This window comes from Raphanus sativus, chromosome 6 (genome assembly GCF_000801105.2).
Source record: "Raphanus sativus cultivar WK10039 chromosome 6, ASM80110v3, whole genome shotgun sequence".
NCBI classification, from domain to species: Eukaryota; Viridiplantae; Streptophyta; class Magnoliopsida; order Brassicales; family Brassicaceae; genus Raphanus; species Raphanus sativus.
The window spans coordinates 7,264,755-7,273,336 of record NC_079516.1 but is presented as its reverse complement, the minus strand read 5'-3'; the positions used below and the strand labels follow the sequence as shown (position 1 = coordinate 7,273,336).

General features: G+C 31.0%; 1 pseudogene; it reads right to left on the bottom strand.

The window, feature by feature from the left end:
• Nucleotides 1-7,067: 7,067 nt before the first annotated feature.
• LOC130496453 (peptidyl-prolyl cis-trans isomerase CYP19-1-like) lies at nt 7,068-8,016 on the bottom strand (annotated as a pseudogene).
• Between the last annotated feature and the right edge of the window lie 566 nt (nt 8,017-8,582).

The window sequence follows — 8,582 nt, the reverse complement described above, 5'->3', positions numbered from 1 at the left end:
ACGATTTCTAAAATAAACATGTTCATCTACTTCTTTTAGAACGTACATTTAATTATTTACTAAATTTTTAAATAAGAAGAATGCGTATTCTACTAATCGTAAAGGTATCCATTTTCATTCCGAATGCATCTTCTCTTTTTTATAAAGTATTCTAATGTTGGGGAATGTGTTTTCTATAATGTACTCTTAGTCTACTCAAAGTAGAAAATATTTCTTGATTTTTATCATTCTTTTAAACTTTTAGAAAACGCCTTCTATAGATAATAATACATGATTTTTGTGAAAATTAATAAAATTTCAGTTAAAGAAATATTCTAAAAATCTCTTAAAATATTATAACTTCCTAAAACGTGTTATTACATATGAAAAGATTTTAAAAAACCAATTCTCCCTTGTCTTCTTTATCAATCTATGGTTTCTCCATAGTTTTTATTTTGATTTTTTTTTCACAAAATCTTGTTTTTTTTGTTTATCCCTTTTTTGTTTTTTGTTGCCTTTCAAATGTTTTTTTTTCCTTTTTTCCATTAGATTTTTTTTTAAATTCAAATTAATCTTTCAATTGTGTTTAATTAGATTTATTATAGAGTTAGTTTTGGGATTATGAGAAATAATATATCAACTTCATGTTGGTTTTCGACCAAAGGCTGTCCCTACCTTGGATCCCCCTGGAGCAGAGTTTGGATTAATGCTAATGGTAAATCCTTCATCAGCCGGAATGTTTTATGTTGATGGTAAATCCACCGCCCATTCTCAGAGATGGATCTAAGACCATCTTTATCGGTGGCTATAAGCACGTATCTTAACATTAATGTGCTTTAAATTAAATCAAAATTAGAGAAATAAAATAGGGACGTTAACTAAATAAGAACTTTTCTTCTCCCGTCCTTGGAGCACGTGTCATGACGTGAAGACTGAACGGTCTTCTTCCTCCTCTCCTCTCTCTCCAATCCTTCGATCTCCTCTCCTTTTTCTCGGCTTCTCTCTTTCTCTCGAGGCGTGTTCTTCTCTCTCTCGACGAATCTGGAGTTCTCGTTTCCTGTCGAAATCTGGGTTTGGAGTTCCTTGTTTCCGGTCAGAATCTCTCAGCTTGGTGTTCTCTGGAGCTCTGGCTCTCGATTTTCTCTATCGGGTTCGTTCCACATGATCCCTTCCTTCTCAGAAACTCCACTGGTCCGACACAAGACCGAGCAAAGTTTGAATCTTTCTTTCTGATGGCCAGGTTATTAATCATCTGTCTTCTTGTCTTTGTGCTCTCTCTGGAAATTTGGTTTGATTGCAATTGGTGTTTCCTGTTTTAGAATTGTTTACAGATCGCGTTAATGGATCATCATGGTGTTGTGGCTTAATTTTGATCTCAAGGATTTGGCAAAGACTAGGATTTTTAGAGAAGCCATCTTTATTCGTCGTCATTTTCTAAGATTTTTAGTTATTTTATTTCAGAATATGCGATGATTCTATTAAAAATATAATTAATTGCAATAAGGCACATGTTTAATCAAAAGAGACGCAGTTACGACTTTAACGGAGTTTATATTTCTGTCCATCTTAATATAACACAAAACACATAGACCACTTTTACAGTTTTTGTTAACAATGTTATTGGTTTCAAGGTTTATTGTGGAAGCATAGTCTTTGGAGGTTTAAAATAGAAGTACTTGTCACTTTGAAGGTTTTTCATGGGTTTTTTCCAAATAATACTAATGATAAATTAAGAAAAAGGACAATACAGGCTCTTTCAGTAGATGTCTATTTTCCACACGAGTTATTCAAATAACAATTCGATTTTGTGAGTATATGATTAGAAATTTTGGACTCGACACAGGGATAATGGTGTGTTCGTGTAATCTTCATTAATCATGAAAATTCTACATTAATAAAGTAGTCACAACAAATATCTATTTCACGGTATTAATATAAGATAATATTGATATTCTCTTCATTTTCATTATTGGAAAATATTTTTTTTATATTTTCCCACATGCTAAAATATACTAAATTTTGCTAATAAAATAATCTTTGAAATACTTACTTTCCGAACTGAAAACTAATAGTTTTTAACATGTGGGTTTGTTTACCGAAACATAGGTTAAATGGTTTAAAACACTAGCTATAGCAGTGGTTAGAAAAAAAAAACACACCACCCATGGACAGAATGTGGGTGGGGTGGGGAGGGGGAGAGGGAGAGTTCCCATGCAGATAACTGAGACTACGATTAGAATTTTGCCGATGCTACTTGCTGGTTTGGATAAGCTTCGCCTACAAGACGCATCCACTGCATATTAATCGTTTTTATGCATGTTTTCGAGTCGCAAATAATTGTAGGCAAGTAAACATGATTGTTAACTACATCAAATATTAACCATCACATACGTCACCATGCAAACTATACTAATGTATACTTAATTACACGAAGTTTATTTTATAAATGATAACATTCCTCAACTTAGTGATGTTATGTAATTAACATCACGAATTTGATTTCATTCATCCAGAAAATGATGTGGATGTTAAAGACCTTTTAAATCTTCTGTTTTATCAACTAAAATATAACGTACCTAATAGTAATTTCACTAAATTAGATTTTGATCTACGTTTTAAAAGCGTAAAAAATATTTTAACAAAATATAATTTACTAAATCAGTATATTTTATAAAATTTGGATAAGTAGTGTATTAACCTATTTATTTTAGTGTATTTGAAAACTATATAATTATATTGTTTAACTAATATTTAATATGAAAGTTTCCAAAGTTATATAATATATTATTTAAATTTCTTTTATTTTATCTGTTTTGCTATTAAATTTGAATAAAATTTCTGTAATTCGTTTGATTAATAAAATTTATCTAATTCTTTTGATAAATTTTTATTTAAAAATTGTTTGATGTCAATTTAGTTTATTGACTCTAATATTTTATTTTTAATATAAAATTATTTAAATTAATGAATTAATCTATATTTTCATAAACAAAATTAAATAATATCTTATATAACTTCCATATTTAATATAAATTAAAATATATAATTATATAGTTTTCAAATAAACTAAAATACAAATGTAAAACACTACTTATTAAAATGTTAAAAATATTGATTTTGTAAATTAGATTTTGTTAAAAGTATTCTTCCGCACGCGGGGGGGGGGGGAGATTAGATTTTTGCCGATGCGACTTGCTGGTTTGGATAAGCTTCGCCTACAAGACGCATCCACTGCATATTAATGGTTTATATGCATGTTTTCGAGTCGCAAATAATTGTAGGCAAGTAAAAATGATTGTTAACTATATCAAATATTAACCATCACATACGTCACCATGCAAACTATACTAATGTATACTTAATTACGCGAAGTTTATTTTATAAATAATAATATTCCTCAACTTAGTGATGTTATGTAGTTAACATCACGTATTTGATTTTCATTCATCCAGAAAATGATGTGGATGTTAAAGACCTTTTAAATCTTCTGTTTTATCAACTAAAATATAACGTACCTAATAGTAATTTCACTAAAATTAGATTTTGATCTACGTTTTAAAAGCGTAAAAATATTTTTAACAAAATATAATTTACTAAATCAGTATATTTTATAAAATTTGGATAAGTAGTGTATTAACCTATTTATTTTAGTGTATTTGAAAACTATATATTATATTGTTTAACTAATATTAAATATGAAAGTTTCCAAAGTTATATAATATATATTTAAATTTCTTTTATTTTAATCTGTTTTGCTATTAAATTTGAATAAAATTTCTGTAATTCGTTTGATTAATAAAATTTATCTAATTCTTTTGATAAATTTTTATTATAAAAATTGTTCGATGTCAATTTAGTTTATTGACTCTAATATTTTATTTTAATATAAAATTAATTAAATTAATGAATTAATCTATATTTTCATAAACAAAATTAAATAATATCTTATATAACTTCCATATTTAATATAAATTAAATAATATAATTATATAGTTTTCAAATAAACTAAAATACAAATGTTAAAACACTACTTATTAAAAATGTTAAAAATATTGATTTTGTAAATTAGATTTTGTTAAAAGTATTCTTCTGCACGCGGGGGGGGGGGGGGGGGAGATTAGATTTTTTGCCGATGCGACTTGCTGTTTGGATAAGCTTCGCCTACAAGACGCATCCACTGCATTATTAATGGTTTATATGCATGTTTTCGAGTCGCAAATAATGTAGGCAAGTAAAAATGATTGTTAACTATATCAAATATTAACCATCACATACGTCACCATGCAAACTATACTAATGTATACTTAATTACGCGAAGTTTATTTTATAAATAATATATTCCTCAACTTAGTGATGTTATGTAGTTAACATCACGTATTTGATTTCATTCATCCAGAAAATGATGTGGATGTTAAAGACCTTTTAAATCTTCTGTTTTTATCAACTAAAATATAACGTACCTAATAGTAATTTCACTAAAATTAGATTTTGATCTACGTTTTAAAAGCGTAAAAATATTTTTAACAAATATAATTTACTAAATCAGTATATTTTATAAAATTGGATAAGTAGTGTATTAACCTATTTATTTTAGTGTATTTGAAAACTATATAATTATATTGTTTAACTAATATTAATATATGAAAGTTTCCAAAGTTATATAATATATTATTTAAATTTCTTTTATTTTAATCTGTTTTGCTATTAAATTGAATAAAATTTCTGTAATTCGTTTGATTAATAAAATTTATCTAATTCTTTTGATAAATTTTTATTATAAAAATTGTTCGATGTCAATTTAGTTTATTGACTCTAATATTTTATTTTTAATATAAAATAATTAAATTAATGAATTAATCTATATTTTCATAAACAAAATTAAATAATATCTTATATAACTTCCATATTTAATATAAATTAAAATAATATATTATATAGTTTTCAAATAAACTAAAATACAAATGTTAAAACACTACTTATTAAAAATGTTAAAAATATTGATTTTGTAAATTAGATTTTGTTAAAAGTATTCTTCCGGTTTTAAAAATACGGGTTAAATATAATTTAATTAAATTACGGTCAAATCAATCATATTTTAATTGATGAAATAAAATACTTAAATGATCGCTAACATCTACACCAATTTTTGGGTGAATGAAATTAAATTCGTGATGTTAACTACATAACATCATTAAGTTGATGAATGTTGTCATGCATAATATATACTTTATATAGTTAGGTATATATTACTTTAGTTTGCATGGTTAGCCATATGATAGCCAATACTTCGTACTTCGTGTAGTCATCAATCATTTTTCCTTCTAGTTACGTTGAGTCCGTTGACAATACTTGGTGCTGGGAATAAATGAATTATTGACGTTTTCGCTGTGGTTAAGATTGGGATTGCAAAATAGAAACGAATAGGTATGTTGTAGATAGGTCACAAGTCAGTCCCCGCATTCAATTCAGCACCGGCGGTTTTGTATTGAACTACGTGTACATGAAATAAAGTTTTTTTTTTTAATAACCGTGGGAATTCGGCGATCGAAGTCAACCGATTAATTCCACGTATTCTTGCGATTTAACACTAGTAATCCAAGAGGCCAACGAGATACATCTTTTGTTCTTGGCATTCATAATGTGAGACATGCTATTATTGGGAATATGTCGAAGAGTTTAATACTCATGTTTCAATTCGCTGGTTGTTGCCAGATCACTAATTAGTAATAGGCAAACGGACCGATGGTTCAATCAGGCGAGCCGGTGGTTCAAAACCAGGATGGACTGATGGGGCAAACAATGGCATTATATCATTCGCAAGTGAAGTGTTGTGTTGCCTTTGGGCCACCCTCTGAACATTTGGAAAGTTCTGATTATCTCTCCCTTTTGCACTTCCCTTCATAGTGCCTTTGAGCAGTGGGCATGCTTGTTTCTCATGAGACAACCGAAAACACTTCTTCTGAATGCGTTCATACTCCACATCTTTCATAGCTGATCCACCTCCTTTTGGAAGAGTTAGACATTTCTTCTCTCTTACCGATAGATTTAGATCAATTATGATCAAGACTCGTACATAATCATGTAAAAGTGGTTTCTCTGGATCCCACTCAATATTTTTACATAACCTATTGGTCATGCCACCGTATCACTGGTCTTGATGGTAAAGTAGTTGACTGGTATATTGGAAAGTCTAATCCATACAGCCGCTGTCAGCAAGTAGTTACTTGGTGGAGTCTCCATCCACCTCTTCATCGCCATTTCCCAGTCCTCAAAGGTCCAAAAGCCCTGTTTCAACACCATCTGAAGATCTGTTTCCAGTTCAAAGATAAACTGGAAATTCTCCTTAGTCAGTGCAATCCCACGGACCTTTTCGTAAATCCTCCAGATCTTCGGCATCGTGCGTAACATGCCCATGTTCTGACAGTTTGGATTAAGCAAACGTCCCATAAGCTACGATGACTTCTCTCCACAGTGCTAAAATCATCATCGTCCGGTAAAAGAATTGGCACATCTTCCTCTAGAGACATTTCTTGCATCACTCCTACCAGAGTATCGTCCATCAAAAACAAAAAAAATCCCTTTCCTCTGGATCGCGTGACTAAGTATGAACCAGAAACTTGATGAAAAAAGAGGCGGCTGTTGAAAAAACTCTAGAAAAACACTATGTTTTGATGAAGATTTAGGTAAAACAACCTTCCAGATATTAGCTCTCCTTTGATTGGCTGAAGAAAATCACCGTTAAAAAGAGAATTTTGCGACATATCCTTATGTTGTTTTTCAGAAATACCTGTTTTGATTATTTTGGATATAGAAGAAATATAAGAAGCATTCAGATATTTAAAGGTTTGGTTCAATTCCAGTTTAGAATATTTCAGTTTGATTTCGGTTTGGGTTTTATTCAGTTTTTTTTTCAATCCAGTTTAGAATATCAATCATCTGCCATATGACAGCCAATCATACTGTCTTAGTATTAGGCAAACGGAACATGAGAACAATAGTCACTTAGAAATCAATTACTAATGTTAAATTCTAATAAGAATCTCTTGATGGAAAACATATTTAAAAGGTCCAAAGCACAGATTTATTTTTAATATGTTTCTGCAATAGCAACTATAGCTAAAACTGATGATGGTTATCATTTTTCAATGGTAGCCAATCTAAATTCAAGAAAGAAGCAAAAAGAAAACGCACCCGACCAAACATCAAAAGGACACAAGCTTGTCGGCGAAAAGGACCAAGCAACCATTGTACTTGAAAATATCTCAGATCTATGAATCTGACCGCAGTCGGCGATCACCACGGGCCAGGAAAGCTTGTCCCTAACAGATATCTTTGAAATGGTCCTGACCACATCCAATCCTTCAACAACTTGGCCGAACACGACGTGTTCATCGTCGAGTTCCGGGCACTCCGTCAAGCAGATCATTAAAGTTAGATTCGTTGGTGTCAGGACCACGGTTGTTCATGGAGATCATACCCGGACATGTGTGCTTTTTGATGAAGTTCTCATCCTCGAAAACCCACTGTCGTAGATTGATTCGCCTCCGCATCCTTTCCCTTCGTTAGTGAAATCTCCTCCTTCAATCATATAATCGGCGCACCTATGGTAGATGACTGATCCTTTGTAATGGAGGGGCTTACCCTTCTTCCCCATGCCTTTCTCGCCTGTACAGAGGGCGCGGAAATTCTCTGCCGTCCGTGGGGTCGTGTCGGCAAAGAGCTCCATCACGATCCGACCAATAGGTTTACCGCAAGCCGTCATATCAAAGAAAACCTTAGGGTTAGATGGATCAGAGCATTCTCGGGGCTTTTGAGAGGAGGGATTCGTACATATAGAGAGAGGATCTAGTTTACCAGCTGGAGGTTGAATTCGGCCAAAGGCAGCCCCTACCTCGGCTCCCCCTGGAGCAGAGTTGGGTTAATGTTAATGGTAAATCCTTCACCCGCCGGAATGTTTATGTTGATGGTAAATCCACCAGCCATTCTCTGAGATGGATCTAAGAAATTATAGGTTTCCTGGGAGGAGCTATCGAGAGAGAGAGACATATATAGTTCCAATGAAAATAAAATGAAGGAAGATCGTCGGCTGTAGAGATTTTTAAACTGTATTTTAGGTTAACTGTGGTTAAATCAAATCTGACTCTTTTTTTTTTGTCAACCTGATAATAAATATCTATACCCATTAATAACTTTTGAGACACCATTTTATTTTCAAAATATTTACAGAACCATATCACTGCCTTATTTAGAACTTTCACCTTTTAATTATGGGAAAATTGACAAAAAAACAAAAAACTAGGTTAACGTTCCTTTAGTATAAAACAATTTTCTCCATTTTTTTTTTATTTTTTACTCTTTGTATTTCTGAAAACTAATGAAATAAATACTTTATGAATCAAAGTTATTAAAATATAACAAACACCATATACACAAGCTGGTAACTTTTTTTGTTCAAAAACTTGGTTATTTTTTTCTTTTGATCAAAAATAAAAATTTTAAAATACATTCTACTAAAAGTAGAATGCGTCTTCTACGAAAAATGATATAGTAAAAAACGATTTCTAAAATAAACATGTTCATCTACTTCTTTTAGAACGTACATT